Source organism: Acomys minous (assembly GCF_964271855.1).
Source record: "Acomys minous genome assembly, chromosome: 13".
Taxonomy (NCBI): Eukaryota; Metazoa; Chordata; class Mammalia; order Rodentia; family Muridae; genus Acomys; species Acomys minous.
In genome coordinates this window covers 26667128-26683618 of record NC_140495.1, presented here as the reverse complement: position 1 = coordinate 26683618, position 16491 = coordinate 26667128, and the positions used below count along the sequence as shown (strand labels likewise).

Genomic DNA, 16491 nt, shown 5'->3' with positions numbered 1-16491 from the left:
TCTCTGCCTCCCGAGTGCTGGGATTACAGGTGTGCAACAGTGTTTCTTAGAATAGCCCTGGAACTCACTCTGTATTTCAAGGCTGGCCTGGGACTCATAGAGGTCCACCTGCTGTTAGGATTAGAAATGAGATGCCGTGAAATTGATATGATATGGAGAGAATTATTGTAGAAATGAGGGGAGAGAAAGAAGGGGGAGAAGGGCACCCCAGGGAGAGAGAGGGGGGGGGAGGGGAGGGGAGAGAAGAGAGAGAGAGAGAGAAAAGTGCAGGAGTAAGAAATGGGTGGTGGGTTTGTCCTTCTATAGTCTAGCACACACCTGGTGGCCGGCAGGCATGATCAGAGGTTGCTAAGCAACCTAGAGGCAGAGGCAGATCAGATAGGCTAGCAGATTAGCAGATCTGCTTGTGAGCTAACACCTGCCTCTGATGCCCAAGTGCTGGGAGGAAAGCTGACTTCTGGATGTTTTCTTATTTATTATTACTGTGTGCATGAGTGTGCACTTGTGTCACATGACAGGCATGTGAGGTCAGAGGACAACTTTCAGGAGTTGTTGGTTCTTTCCTTCCACAGTGAGGTCTGGGGATTTAACTCCTCATTAGGGCAAGATCTTTACCCATTGTCTCGGCTGCTTTTATGTCAACTTGACACAAGCTAGAGTCATCTGAAAGGCGGGAAACTCAATTGAGAAAATACCTCCGTAAGATCCAGCTGCAGGGCATTTTCTTAATTAATGGTTGATGGGGTCATCTCTGGGCTGGTGGTCCTGGGTTCTATAAGAAAGCAGGCTGAGCAAGCCATGAGGAGCAAGCCAGTAAGCAGCACTCCTCCATGGCCTCTGCATCAGCTCTTGCCTCCAGGTTCCTGCCCTGTGTGAGTTCCTGTCTTGGCTTCCTTCATGATGGACTACAATCCAAATAAACCTTTTCCTCCCCAAATTGCATTTTTGTCATGGTGTTTCATCACAGCAATAAAATCCCTAACTAAAACAAATAAATCCATGAAGAAAGAAAGAAAGAAAGAAAGAAAGAAAGAAAGAAAGAAACCCTAAGACACCCATGTAGCCATCTCACCAGGCCCATATTTGTTTGTATTTGGGACATGTTTTCTTGCAGGATTTCTTCATTTGGGCTGGCCTTGGACTCACTGTGTAATCTCTTTGAATTCCTGATTTTCCTGCCTCTGCCTCACAAAAGTGCTGCTAGTTCAGGCAGGAACCACCGTACCTGACCAAGGGTAACTTTATCTGTTTATCTCTCCATCTGCAGTGGTGACCACACCCAGGTCATTGTAAACCACGGGCAAATACTCTCCCAGTGAGCTACACCCCCAGTTTTTGTTCTTTTTAACACTTTACTTTTTAAAATAGATTTTCTATTGTTATTATAATAATAATAATAATAATTATTATTATTATTATTATTATTATTATTATTATTATTATTAGTGTTTCCCCAAGACAGAGTCTCTAAACCTATCAAGTTGCTTTTGAACTCACTCTGTATTCCAGGTTGACCTTGAACTTGCAACTCTCCAGTCTCCGTCTTCTGAGAACCTAGGGTTACAGGTGTGCCCCACCACGCCTTGTTCATTATTTTTTGCTTCTCTTTCCGAATATACTTATTGGCTAGCTGCTGTCTATCCATCAATAATGACACTGAAAATCAACAGCTCTGACTCTGAAGGCACTCAAAGCCCAACAAGCTGCGGATCCAAGCGAATCATTGCAGCTTTAATAAATGTTAGAAAAGCAGACAAAATTTCATGGGGAGAGAGCTGGAGATGGGTGGTCAAGAGATTCCTTTTTGGACTAAATGTAGCTGATAAGGCATACAATGACCTGGGTGAGGTAAGGGACTGTTGAAAGCTCATGAAATAGCACCTAAAAGCTCTTGAGACATTTATATTTGTGCTTCCACTCTGTGCACAGTATTTGGCACACAGCAAGTGCCTAGTAAGTGCTGAATCAATAGATGTGCCGTGACAGTTCACACATCTATTCTCTGGCATTGGCGACCATAACGACATAATTTCTTTTGTCAAAGGAAACAGGATCCTCTAATGGGCAGACGAGGAGGTAGACAGAAAGCTGTTTGTGCACATTACTAAACTGACACCATGAGTGGGAATGACAAATCGATTTACATGAATTTTCATCCCTGTAGCAACTCAAAATTTATTCTGTACCGGAGAACTTTCAGTATTTGGCTTGAGAACCAAGCTGTTCCTCCTTGTTCTGAATTCTTGGCCTGCTGTGAAACTACCATTTACTTGTGTTCTACAGCATACCCTCATTAGGTCATGGAAATTCACAGCTAGATCAAGGTAGTGTGTGGAAAATTTGAAGCCTGCTGCTGTGTATTTTACTCCGTGGCTTTGGAAGATAGTGTGGAATGTGGACTTTTACCTTACGTGATTCAGAAGCAAGACTAAAGAGCAACTGGAACACTTATTGCACACTTAGTGTGCACACTGCGTGTCTCGTGCTGCCTCCCACAGGAGCACACCAAACCATATAGTAACTTCATCGTTTGCAACTGAGGTTTTTGTTTGTTTGCTTGTCTTTTTGAGACATCTTTTATGCAGCCCCGGCTTGCAATTTGTAGATCAGGCTGGCCTGGAACTCACAGATATCTCTATGCCTCTGCCTCCCAACTGCTGAGAATAAAGGCATGTACCACTGTGACTGATTTAACTTATTTATTTATTTATTTTTTTTTACTTCAAGCTTTTACCTTAGAAAGAGGTTAAGAGAGCCCGGGAGCCGGGCGTGGTGGCGCACGCCTTTAATCCCAGCACTCGGGAGGCAGAGGCAGGCGGATTGCTGTGAGTTCGAGGCCAGCCTGGTCTACAAAGTGAGTCCAGGACAGCCAAGGCTACACAGGGAAACCCTGTTTTGAAAAAAAAAACGAAAACAAAAATAAATAAATAAATAAATAGAGCCCGGGCACAGTGGTGCACGCCTGTAACCCCAGCACTCTAGGAAGCAGAGGCAGGCGGATCTCTGTGAGTTCAAGGTCAGCCTTGTCTACAAAGTGAGTCCAGGACACCCAAGTCTACACAGAGAAACCCTATCTGTAAACAAACAAAATAGGTAAGGGGCCAGTGGTGCTATACGGAGAAATCCTGTCTTGAAAAAACCAAAAAGAGAGAGAGAGAGAGAGAGAGAGAGAGAGAGAGAGAGAGAGAAGAAGAAGAAGAAGAAGAAAGAAGAGGAGGAGGAAGAGTTGAAGGAGGAGGAGGTGGAGGAGGAGGAGGACAAAGAGGAGGATTAGGAGCTGGGTGAGATGGCGCACGCCTTTAATCCCAGCATTTGGGAGGCAGAGGCAGGCAGATCTCTATGAGCTCGAGGCCAGCCTGGTCTACAAAGTGAGTCCAAGACAGCCAGGGCTACACAGAGAAACCCTGTCTCAAAAAAAAAAAAAAAAAAAAAAAAAAGGAGGAGGAGAAGAAGAAAGAGGTTAATGGAATAATGCAAGATGGATCCGAGGGTAAAGGTGTTTGTTGCCTGGAAACCTGAAAACCTGATGTGAATCCCTGAGACCCACATAATAGAAGAAAACAAACAGTTCCTGCAAATTGTACTCTGATCTCTACACCCATGCGTTCCCTCCCAATGTCAGCACGGACATGTAGTTAACTTGACAGGTGATGAGATTCTTGGCACTCTTTTCTCCACATTGGCCTCAGCGTTTCATGAGTCTGCTTCTGTTGTGGTTGTGCGTGTTCAGGTGCTTCAAAATTTTTCTTGTTTTTTTGTTTTGTTTTGTTTTTTAGAGACAGGGTTTCCCTGTGTAGTCTTGGCTGTCCTGGACTCACTTTGTAGACCAGGCTGGCCTCAAACTCACATCGATCCTCCTGCCTCTGCCTCCTGAGTGCTGGGATTAAAGGTGTGCGCCCCCATGCCCAGCTAATTTTTCTCTACTGGATTGGAGTGATGATTTTTTTTTCTGTCATGCTGATTTTTGTATCTGTAATGCCAAGATGGCTAAATATTTTGCTTGTTTTTTGTTTGTTTGTTTGTTTGTTTGTTTTTTGTTTTGAGACAGAGTTCCTCTGTTTAGCTCTGGCTGTCCTGGAACCCACTTTGTAGATCAGGCTGGCCCTAGAATTCAGATATCTGCCTGCCTCTGCCTCCCAAGTGCTGGGGCTCACTAAGGGTGTGCACCGCTACTACCAAGCATGGTAAGTATTTGTTAAATAAGCTGAAGACAATACCTTAACAAGAATTCTTGTGGAAATTAAATAAGTCTGCATTCACTTGTCAGTGGAAAAGGCAATCAGTCAAATGAGGTTTTTTTTAATTTTAGAATCAGTCACCGGACTACTGCGTGTGGTATTTTTGAAATTTTGGCAGGATTTCACCTATAACAATTATGCAGAACTTGTCTCCAATTCTTCCAATGAAAGAGCCAAAGGTATTTGAGAAAGCATCTCATTATATATCATCTATATCTATCTATCTATCTATCTATCTATCTATCTATCTATCTATCTTTTTGAGAAAGGATCACACAGACCACATTGTTTTCTCTCTCTCTCTCTCTCTCTCTCTCTCTCTCTCTCTCTCTTTCTCTCTCTCTCTCTCTCTCTCTCTCTCTCTCTCTCTCTCTCTCTGGTTTTTCTAGACAGGGTTTCTCTGTGTAGCCCTGGCTGTCCTAGACTTGCTTTGTAGACCAGACTAGCCTGGGACTCACAAAAACCCACCTGCCTCTGCCTCCTGAGTGCTGGGATTAAAGGTGTGTGTCACCACGCCCTGCTCTGGGTTCATCTCAAACTCCCGGCTCTGCCTCCCAGAAACATGTGCTGACATAGGGCTGGCATTTACTTTAACAGCACCCTCTCAGAATTGTTTTCCTTTGTCTCACTACTGAAGTTCTGTGCTTAATTTGTTTTTATAACCTGTACCCACATAATATGTAGTAGTTTTGTTGTAGTTGGGGCCTGTTTTTGTGAAATACAGCCTCATTTGGGCCAGGCTGGCACCAACTGGCTTTGTAGCTAAGGATGACCTTTTTGCCTTCACCTACTGAGTATTGGTGTTACTGTCACTTGAGGGTTTTTTCCCCCCCATCCTAGTATTTTGAAGGTTCATCTTTCCTGCCTCATTGGAACATAAGCTCAATGAAGCCAAGACTTTTTGTCTCTTTTGTATACATGTCCCCAGCATCACCAAAGTATTTGGCTCATAGAGCTATCAAGAAATTAAAATGAGACAGATCAAAGTATGATTTTAAAGTTGGATTCGCCTATCTTACCTCTGAACTTCCACAGTAACTATGGCTCACACCAGAAAGGGCCAAAAACTTTTGGGGGCCTGGGGTGGTGGTGGGGCCGTGCAGGATCTCACTGCCTAACCCTGGTTGGCTCAGAACTGGCTATGTTGACTAGGCTGGCCCCAAACTCACAGATAATTTGCCTTTATGTCTGCCTCCTGAGTGCTGGGATTAAAGGCATGAGCCACCACGCCAACCTTAATTATTTAAAAAATGACTAGGTATTTGCGAGTCTGTGTCTCCATTTTCTGCTTAACTTCGATATGGTTGATGTTATCTGGCCTGATTTGCATCTACACGTTTCCAGAATTGAAGCATGACCACCTCCTCAGTGGTCCACGCGTGGCCTCAGGGTCACTGTTGTCCATCTGCCTTCCCGCTGCTCCTGGAGTAGTGGCCCATCAAAGGTCCACGGGCGAGATGTAAGGACGCTGGTTTCGGTCATATGAGGAGAGATGGGATGGAAAAGAGAACCACACTCCAGACCTAAGACAAGCGAGGTGGTGGACAGAGGTGAGGTGAGGGGCTGAAGTGATGGAGGGGAGGGGGGAGGGCGAGCATAGACACCCAAGTTTCAGGCCGCCTGGCTGCCCCCTAGATGGCAGGCCACCGGCAGCGGGCAAGGGTCTTAGGGCGGCACCTCGCGGGGAGCGCGTTGGGAGGTGAAAGGGCCCGGTGCAAATTCCTGGGAGACCGCCACCCACCGCTGCCGCTTGCCTCGGTGGCCAACCTGGGGGTGCGGGGGTGCGGGGGGGGGGGAGGGTGTGGGGGTGTGGGTTTTGTTTACTCCCTCCACGCACCCCGGCCCGGCCAATCGGCGGAGAGCGTCTCCGCGCGTCACGCCACCCGAGAGCCAATCGGCGTGCACCCTGCTGCTCCGCCGCCAAAGCGAGCGCGGGGGAAGCGGCGCCGGGGGCCGTGTAGCCGAGGGCGGACGGCGTCGGGCGCGCTGGGCTGTGCGGCCGTCGCTGCCTGGCACGCGGGGCGCGCCTTGGCTCTTCCTGCACTGCAGGCTTCAGATGCGCGCGGGAGCGTCCCGAAGACCGCGGCTGCGCGGCCGTGAGCTCGCTGCGACCGGACCTGGCTCTGCCTGAGGATCGGCGGCTCCCGGGAGAGGGCCGAGGGGGCTGCGCGGACCTACAGTCCCTCTGCACCGAGCGGCGGTAAGGTCCGGGAAAGGGCGCGGGGCCTGCACGCCCGGGGCCTTTGGACCGGGCGCGGCCCCCGCAGGCTGTCTGGCCCTCCCTGCCCTGTCGCTGGATTCGCAGCTTGTCCCCAGGGTTTCTTTGCAGCCCGGTCAAGCGGGCTCCCCTTTCTCCGGGATCAGAAGGGGCAAGGGCTGACTTTGGCTTCTCACTCTGGGCTTCTATCTTTTCCTCTCCTCCCCCTTCCCCCCACCTCCTCCCGGTTGGTGATCCACAAGCCTCCGGGCTGTTTCTGCCTGTGCTTTTTCAGAGTTCCAAAGCTCTAAGTACCTGGAAGACCCTCAGGTTCCCCAAGGGAACTTTTTCTTTCAAGTAGAGGTTACTTTCTCGGCCCGAGTTCTTGGAGGAATTCTACAAGGCCGTGGTTGCTGTGCACAGTGCAGCGGGAAAAAGTGTCAGCCGGCTCCCGCCGAGAGATGGCACAGTGAAGTGCGTGGACACTCGCCCGTGTTCCCGTGTTTTGTGTGGGCTCAGTTCGTTCCTTCAGTGAAGCAGATCTGCCTATGGGAGGAAGGGGAGGGTGTTGCGAGAGGGAAAAGGTGTAATCTCGGGAATGCACTTGAAACAAAGCTCACCTCTATTAAATGCATAACTACCCTGGATGCCGGATGAGACTCTGGACCCCGTGTTGTTTCTTTCACCTTTTCGGTGGAAATAGTTGCCAGGCTTGTAGCCTAGCCTGGTAAAATGTTGGCTTAGCATTCCTAAAGCCCTGGCTTTGGTTCTTAACACTGCAACGACAACAAAAATCCCAGTTTCATTCCTTTTTCCATAGTAGTTGCTGAAAGTGCCTTTGAGCCTTTGAATACTTCTGTCTTTCCTCGGTCTATCCCAAGGGGCTCCAATTCCCTACCCCACATAATCTGCTACACCAGTGATTCTCAACTTTTCTAATGCTGCGACCCAATTAGTTCGTTGCTACTTCATAACTGTAACCTTGCTACTGTGTTTTCCGATGGTGTTAGGCACCCGACCTTCCAAAAGGGGGGTCGCGCGACCCACATGTTGAGAAACACTCCTCTACTGACTCAGCGGCTGTTTTGACTTAAAATTTTTTTCTGGGTCACGTGTTTTGTGTTCTCTTAATGGTTTGAAATCATCTTTTTCGTTTCTTTTTTTTTTTTTTTTGATTTGAAATCATCTTAACTAGGAAATACGGTTTACGTTGTTTGTCTCTTTTCAGTGTGGCAGAATTCAAAATTGAGTATAAAGCGTTGCTTCTGCCTTTTGCCTTTTCCATTTCACTGTTAACTTAGGGTTTAGCTAACGCTTTACCATTATCCCTTCACTAGAATCAATGTAAGTGTCCATTGTCACATTGCATCAGGAGATAAAGTCGACGGCCAGACCCCAAGTTCTGTCATGCTTGTGTACTGGCTCTGGGCGCACTTAAGTCTTAGAACATCTTGTGCCTGGAACTAGCTTAATGTTATGGCAGACACGGTATCTGTAGCACAGTGCTGGCAGGTGGTTGCAGTTTCAGGAATGCGGCACTTACATTTGTTAAGAAAATCCCAAGACTTATTAAACTCTTCAGTTACCTTAATTACAGGCAACTGTAAATTACTTAAGAAATGCAATAGTTTCAGTCATTCACTTTACTATTTTTGTGGCCATAATCTTCCCTGCCACCATTGTGAATGTGTAGTTCTTGGCATATGCAAGCTTTACCCTGGCAGCCAAAATTCTTAACTAAGCTCTGAGCTCCCAATGCAGCTTGAGGGCCAGGGCATAGCTCCGTGGTGGGGTAATTCCCTAAACCCTAGATGGATTGCCCAGCACCAGGAAAATAAAATAGCAACAACTAAGCCCCACCTTGAAATAGGATATGCATCCTTTTCATCATCTTTTAGATTTATTTTGGTAGGTATCATAATGGATCTCAGAAGAGACTAGGTTGGGAGTTTGTAAGGATTTTAAAGATGATTAAATATAAATTGGGGCTGGCAAGATGGTTCAGTGTGTAAAGGTGCTTGTCACCAAAGCCTGCTCACCTTATCTCTTTCTGTGGGACCCAGAGGGCAGATGGGGAGAACTCACTCCTGAAAGGTAAAGTTATCCCCTGGCTTTTCCACACTTGTGCCCTCAAAAAAAAAAAAAAAAAAAAAAAAAAAAAAAAAAAGGAAATTTAAATATACTTGATTTTTTAAAAAAAAAGATTTTTTTTTTCATTTTAAACTTGTGATAACAGGATTCTAAATGTCTGAATAATTTGAATGAAAGCTAATGAAACTTTAGAAATGGTTTGCACAATAAATGTACACATTTGCGTTTATACATTTCTGAGAGATCATTCACAGTTTCATAGTTTCAGAGATAGAATTATTTGAGTAACTAACTTTGTGTATGGTTTTGTTTTGTTTTGTTTTGGTTTTTTGAGACAGGATTTCTCTGTGTAGACCTGGCTATCCTGGACTCACTCTGTGGACCAGGCTGGCTTCTAACTCACAGCGATCCCGAGTGCTGGGATTAAAGGCGTGCCCCACCATGCCCGGCGTGTGTGTGTGTGTGTGTGTGTGTGTGTGTGTGTGTGTGTGTGTGTGTGTGTGTGTATGTGTATCTGTGTGTGTCTGTGTCTGAGGCAGGTTCTTGACTATATATTCTAGGCTGGCCTTAAGCTCACCATGTAGCCTAGGCTGGCTTCAAATTAGCAGTAGCCCTCATTCCTTCGCCCCGCCCCTGCAGTTGCTAGATTTACAGGCATGCACCACCACAGCTGACAGACTTTTATACGTCCATCATTTCTTTTACTGAACTGGAAATTGTATTTTCACGGTATGTTCTCGTTCCTGAAATTTCAAGATGCTTACCATTCATTGTTTCTCATCTTCCTTTTCCATTCTCTATTTTTTTTTTTTTTTTTTTTTTGGTTTTTGGGAGACAGTTTCTCTGTGTAGCCTTGGCTGTTCTGGACTCACTTTGTAGACCAGGCTGGCCTCGAACTCACAGCGATCCGCCTACCTCTGCCTCCCGAGTGCTGGGATTAAAGGCATGTGCTACCACGCCCGGCTTCTCTGTGGGTTTTGCTGTATAGCCCAGGCTGGGCCTTTTACCCACTAGGTAGCTCAGGCTGGCCTAAAGTTTACCTCAATTTTCTTGCCTCAGCCTGCTGAGTGCCTAGATTACATGTGTGCACCATTGCACTGGGCTGTTCTTTCTTTTTCTTTTCTTCTTCTTCTTTTTTTTTTTTAAAGACAAAGTAGCTCCACCACCTCCCTTCCCCACCTCACCCCAGACATGGTCTCACTATATAGCCCTGGCTGTCCTGGAACTCACTATGTAGACCAGCCTGGCTTTAAACTTACAGAGATATGCCTGCCTTTGTCCCCCAAATGGTGGAATTAAAGGCTAGAGCCACTACACCTGGCCGACAAAGTATTTTTTCATCATTAAGCTTCTCTAAAGGATTTTTTTTCTGTCACTGTTTTCGTCTGAAATTCTTCCGAGGACCAATGACTCATCGACGGGTTATGCTGTTCTCTCTGTTTTAGTGTGTATGTGGTGTATGTGCACATGTGAATGTCATTGCCTGTGAATGTGTGTGCATACGGAGGCCAAAGGTCAAAGCCTTTTTTCTCTAGGGCTCACCTCCCTGTCTTTTTGAGACAGTCTCTTACAGAGGCATGAGCCCACTGATGGGCTAGACTGGCTGGCCTACCTGGGGCCCCCCTCCCCCCTTCCCCCCAACTCCCCCTCCCCCTCAGTTTCTCCTTTCTCAGTTCTAGTAGGGTTACAGATGAGCCTCTATTCTTGGCTTTACATTGGTTTTAAGACAGTAGATTTGTTTCTTTGGCAGTCGCATCTGCTAATTCATAGCCATATAAATTAAACTCTTGTTTGTTGGTCAGGGCCTCACACACTGTCGCACAGCTGACCTAGAACTTAATATGTGGCTGACCTAGACTTGCATTAGTCTCATGAGTGCTGTCATTACAGGCTTAAGTCACTGTGCCTGGGGCAGAAGTTAACATTTTAATTTCTTAAATGTTTTTAATTTTATAATTTCTTAAATATTAATTAAGAAGACAGATCCTGGAGCTGGCTTTCCTGGTTTTGTGTCCTGGCTGTACTACAAGCCTCAGTCCTTCCTCTGTACAATGGAATTAATGTTAGTGTCTTGGCGCACGCCTTTAATCCCAGCACTCGGGAGGCAGAGGCAGGTGGATCGTTGTGAGTTCGAGGCCAGCCTGGTCTACAAAGTGAGTCCAAGACAGCCAAGGCTACACAGAGAAACCCTGTCTCGAAAAACCAAAAAAAAAAAAAAAAAAAAAAAGTTAGTGTCTATCTCGTAGGATTTAAATTCTATTTCAAGGAAGGGGAGAGGACTTTAAAAAAAACAGCTGTAACCACCTAACTGTGGGCCAGGACTTCTTAATAGAGAACCAACCAAACTGTTTGTCTATACTCTTTTAAGTCTTGATGTTGTTTTTGAGAGAGGGTCTTGCTATTTTCTTCAAATTTACTGGTTTCTGGTGGAGATTATAGGCACAGCCCATCATGCCTAGTTTTGGCATTCTTCTTTTTAAATTTGATGGTGGTGATCATGATGATGTGTGTGTATGTGTGTACATAAGTACTTGTGTACTTATGTGCCTCTGTGACCTCCAGTGACCAGAAGATACCATCAGATCAGCAGAGATGGAGCTATAGGTCGTTGTGAGCTTATAGAGAAGGGAGCAGGGAACTGAACTCTTGTCTGCTCCTCTGCAAGAACAGAAACCACTGCTGAACTCTCTCTCCAGCCCACAAATTTGTACATAGATGTATATTGTTAAGCAGGATTTAAACGCCCGCGCACGCACGCACGCACGCACGCACGCACACACACACACACACACACACCAGGGTGTAGCCCTGCCTAGACCAGGCTGGCCTTTAACTCACAGATATCTGCCTGCCTCTGCCTCCTGAGTGCTAGGATTACAGGCATTTGTCACCACAGCCCATCATAAATTGTAATTTCTAAGGCTTGCTTGTATTTTTCAAAGTTATGGGTATGTGAATGTGTGTCTTTGTGTATGTCCATTGAGTGCAGCTCCTCAGGAAATCCAGAGGTGTCAGCATCCTGGAGCTGGAGCTACATACAGATGGGTGCGAACAGCCCTACATGAGTGCTGGGAATTCATTTTGGTTCTCTGCAGGAGTACTGAGTGGTTGTAACAAATGAGCCATCTCAATCCCAAGCAGATTTTTTGGTAACAGAATATTTAAGGCATAATTTTCTTTTGCTACATTATAGGTTTGACTTATTAGAAACTAAATCATTGTAAGGCAGAAATAAAGAGGAATATTGTGAAATGACGTAAAAAACTAACAACTGTGGAGGGAGCGCTGGCAGGTGGTTCAGGTAAAGGCTTTTACCACTCAAGCCTAATGGTAGGTGTTTGACCCCCAGATCCCAAGTGAGGGTGAAAGGAGAACTGACTCCATAAAATTGTTCTCTGACCTCCACACTGGTGCTGTGGCCTGTGTGCTCCCCAACAAACAAAACACATTTTATAAATTTAAAAGCTAACGAAAGAAAAGAAGAGCTGGAGAGATGGCCCAGAGGTTAAGAACACTCTCTGTTCTTCCACAGGTCTTGAGTTCAATTCTCAGCGACCACATGGTGGCTCACAACCACCTATAAGGTAGATGCCTTCTTCTGGCTTGCAGGCAGAATACTGTGTAAATAATAGATAAATAAACAAATCTGAAAAGAAAAGAAAAAACAATATCTTTCAAAGGGACAATAAAAACACAGTAGCGATTGTAATGTACATCATAAACATGCTGTGGCTAATGTTGCTGTTATGGACATGAGTATAGGCCTGGTAAATTAATTATGAACCATGAAAAGTGTATTTAAAAATGAGGTTATAAACTGGGTGTAGTGGTGCACGCCTTTAATCCCAGCACTCGGGAGGCAGAGGCAGGCGGATCGCTGTGAGTTCGAGGCCAGCCTGAACTATAAAAGTGAGTCTAGGTCAGCCAAGGCTACACAGAGAAACCCTGTCTTGAAAAAAAAAAAAATGAGGTTATAGCTAGGCTGTGGTGGCTTATACCTTTAATCCCAGCACTTGGGAGGCATAGGTAGGTGGATCTCTGTGAGTTCGAGACCAACCTGGTCTACAGAGAGAGTTTCAGAACAGCCAAGGCTACATAGAGAAGCCCTATCTTGAAAAACCTAAAAATAAAAAATAAAATAAAATGAGATTATATATGTCTCTATTATAAAAGTAGAAATATTACATAAAAATATTTTTTTCTCTCTTCTAGGTTTGTATTGAAAAACTGCTGAACAGAGAGTCTTGATAGACTGTCTAGGTAAGTATGTGTTCCTGTCCCTATATCTATATATGTATTTACATACACATGTATATAAACATACATATATATGTGTGTGTGTGTGTGTGTTAAGTTTACTGTACGAGGAAGAGTTTGAAGCTTGTTTCCTCACCATCCAGGACACTAGTGTAGGAGTCATGTGCTTCATGCCAGCCTGGGCTACATAGGGATTTTGAGGCTAAAGGTTACACTGAGTGACATAGTAAGACCTTATGTCAAAATAAGCAAATGCACATAAACAAGCACACATACATACATACATACATACATATGTACATACGTACATACATACATATCAAGCATGAACTTAACTCAGATTGTTGCTGAGTGAAACTACTTACTGAGTATTTTGGTCTGTATGTGCTCATGTGTATGTGCCATGTGGTTCTGGTACGTGTGTGTGCACACAGGAATGTAGAGGCCAGGGTTGAGTGTCAGTCACCTGTCACTTTATTCTTTGAGACAGTCTCTCACAGAACCTGGTGCTCACTGACCACCTTAGTGTTCGCCGAGCCCACGGGGCTGCCTTCTGGTGCTGGGGTACATGCACACGCCACTGCAGCTTTTATGTGTGGGTGCTGAGGCTGTGATCTCAGGCCCCATGTCTACACAAGCACTTTACTGGTTGAGCCATCTTCCAGAAGCATTTTTTTCTTGCTTACTGCACGAAGGATAGAGGAAATTTTGGCGTGCCGTCTAGCTATTAGGACTCCTGCAGCAGTAGGCATGCATGATAATCTACCCTCTCCCACCCCGCTACGGTTTGATCTGTTTTGAATAACAAATGTGTTTTTAGTCAGGTATTTATGTCTAAAATCAGAAGCCTTCTTACTCTTTTCCTTCCTCCCTCTCTCCCTCCCTCCCTCCCTCCTTTCTTTCTTTCTTTTCTTTCTTTCCTTTTTGAGGCAGGGTCTCACTATGTAGCCCCAGCTGACCTGGAGCTTCCTATGTAGAACAGGCTGGCCTCAAACTCACAGAGACCTGCCCACCTCTTCCTCCTGAGTGCCGAGACTAGGAGTGAGTCAGTCACCTCACAGCTCTAGTGTGTACTGTGTAATACCTACTGCCTTAGTTACTCTATTTTATTGTTCTGATGAACTATCTGACAAAGGCAAATTGAGGAAGGAGAGGGTTATGATTTATTTATTTTGGTTTTTCGAGACAGGGTTTCTCTGTGTTGCCTTGGCTGTCCTGGACTCACTTTGTAGACCAGGCTGGCCTCGAACTCCCAGCGATCCACCTGCCTCTGCCTCCCGAGTGCTGGGATTAAAGGTGTGCGCCACCACCACCCGGCTCGAGTTATTTTTTTATTTTTGAAAAGATTTATTTTAGCCGGGCGTGGTGGTGCATGCCTTTAATCCCAGCACTCGAGAGGCAGAAGCAGGCGGATCGCCGGGCTGGGAGTTGCAGACTGTTGCACATGCTGAGTTAGTACTCTATGTCTTTATGTATATATAAAGATTCAGTATTTTGTTTTTATTTATATGTATGCATGCCTGTGTAAGTGCGTGCCGTGTGTGTGCAGTTACCCTCAAGAGGCCAAAAGAGGGTGTTGAATCTTTTGGAGTTGAAGTTACGTGCAGTTCTGAGTCGCATGATATAAGTGCTGGGAATCAAATTTGGGTCCTTTGGAACAGCAGGGAGATCACCACCACTGAGCCATCTCTCCGGTCCCCCGCCCTGCCCCACCTTTCTTTTTTGAGACGAGATTTCAAGCTGGTTTTGGTCTCTATAGCTTTGAACTTCTGATCCTTCTTCCTCCCCTCTCCTGAGTGCTGGGATTAGACACGGATCACTATACCTGTTTTGTTTCTGTGTTGTGCTAGGGGTTGGAATCAGAGCTTTATTCATGCGAGGCAAGTAGTCTACTAACTGAGCCATGCATGGCCCAGCCCAACTGTTTGACTTTGAGCTAATTTAGGTCATAGAAAAGTATGAAAGTAATGGAAAGTGTTTTGTTATAGTCATTATTCAACCCCCACTAGTATTAACAAGTTTTTGTATATGTTGTACATACATGTTTTCATGTGTGTGTGCATGTGTATGTATGCAGCAAGCCCCAGGTATCCAGCTGTTGCATCCCCCCTGCCTCCCCTGCCAGTGCTGGGGTTACAGATGTGCTTCTGCACCCGGCCTTTTTATGGAGGTGCTAGGGATCCTAGGTCAGATTTTCATGCTTTGTGTCAACTAGTGTCTCACTAGCCTCAGCATTAGCAGTTTTACATAACTGTGGTAGTGTCACAAGCTGCATAACAGTCAGTTAACAGTAGACTACATACGTGACAGTGGTTCCATAAGGGTATAATGGTGATAAAAAATTCCTATGACTTAGTAATGCAGTCCATTGTAGTCTATCACCTTATTTATATACTTGTGGAGACGCTAGTCATAAAAGACTATGATGAATATCATTGTGTATAATACATAATACTTGATAGTGATAATAAATTGTGCTACTGGTCTATTTGGCGTATTATGCTTTTTCATCATCATTTTAAGACTGCATGCCCTCTACTTATTAAAAAAAGGGGGGGTATACTGTAAAACTGTATGCTTTGTCACACTGCTGCCAGTACACACACACACACACACACACACACACACACACACACACGATCACTAATAGTGTGTAGTTTGTACCATCTAGGTTTATATAAGCTCTTGGTTATGTTTGTTTAACAGACTAACAACACATTCCTTAGAATAGTCTTTTTGTTTAGCTGTATATGACTGTGTAACCACCAAGAGGGTGATGGTTAAGTCTTTTTATTTTTAAATTTTAAATTTTTAAAAATTTTGTGTTTGAGGGGCTGGACAGATGGCTCAGAGGTTAAGAGCACTGGCTGTTCTTCCAAAGTTCCTCTTCTGGCATGTAGTCATATACACAGGCAGAACATTGTATACATAATAAATAAATAAATCTATTAAAACTGTTTTGGGTTTGAGCATGTATAGGTAGGTATACATACATGGGCATAGGTGCCAGTGGAGGCCAGAAGATGGTGATGGGTACCCTGAAACTGGAGTTACAGGCAGTTGTGAAGTAGCTGATGTGGGTGTTGGGACTTGAACTCAGGCCCTCTGGAAGAGCAGCCCTTAATCACTGAGCTCTCTTCAGATCCTGATGGATGGCTAACTTATTATTATTTTTTAATCCTCTGTGTTGAATTTCCTTTGAATTTTGAGTGCTTTGTATTTTCCAGAAGCACATGCTGTGGAAGGGCTCCTGTAGTCTAGGCTGGCCCTGATCACCCCGCTTCTGTCTTCTGACACCTGGAATTGTCTGTGTGTTTACCGTACCTGGCTGTTAGAAGGTCTGTATGGAACGTCAGGCAGAGGCAGATGCATTGCTGTGATTTCAAGGCCTATAAAGTGGTCTACAAAGTGAGCCCAGGACAGCCAAGGCTGCACAGAGAAACCCTGTCTTGAAAAACAAAACCCAACAAAAAATAGAAAATCAACTTTTTAAAAAAGATTTATTTATTATTGTGTATACAGTGCTCTGCCTGCATGTACACCTGAAGACCAGAAGGTATCAGATCACATTATAGATGGTTGTGAGCCACCCTGTAGTTGCTGGGAATTGAACTCAGGACCTCTGGAGGAGTAGTCAGTGTCCTTAACCTCTGAGCCATCTCTCCAGCCCGAAAGTCAACTTTTTATTTATTTTTTAAGAAGGAGTCT

The 16491-nt window shown here is 45.0% G+C and overlaps 1 protein-coding gene across 10 annotated transcripts in view; it reads left to right on the top strand.

The window, feature by feature from the left end:
- Nucleotides 1-6167: 6167 nt before the first annotated feature.
- The window catches only part of TFDP2 (transcription factor Dp-2), a 157807-nt gene continuing 147483 nt past the window's right edge, over nt 6168-16491 (top strand). For 5 of the 10 annotated variants that reach the window (XM_084751764.1, XM_084751763.1, XM_084751773.1 and 2 more), the window contains exons 1-2: nt 6169-6438; nt 12739-12786. The gene's annotated coding sequence lies outside the window, so the exon portion shown is untranslated. Of the gene's footprint in view, nt 6439-12738; nt 12787-16491 lie in introns of all 10 variants that reach the window. The other 5 variants (XM_084751772.1, XM_084751768.1, XM_084751771.1 and 2 more) reach the window with 2 other exon arrangements.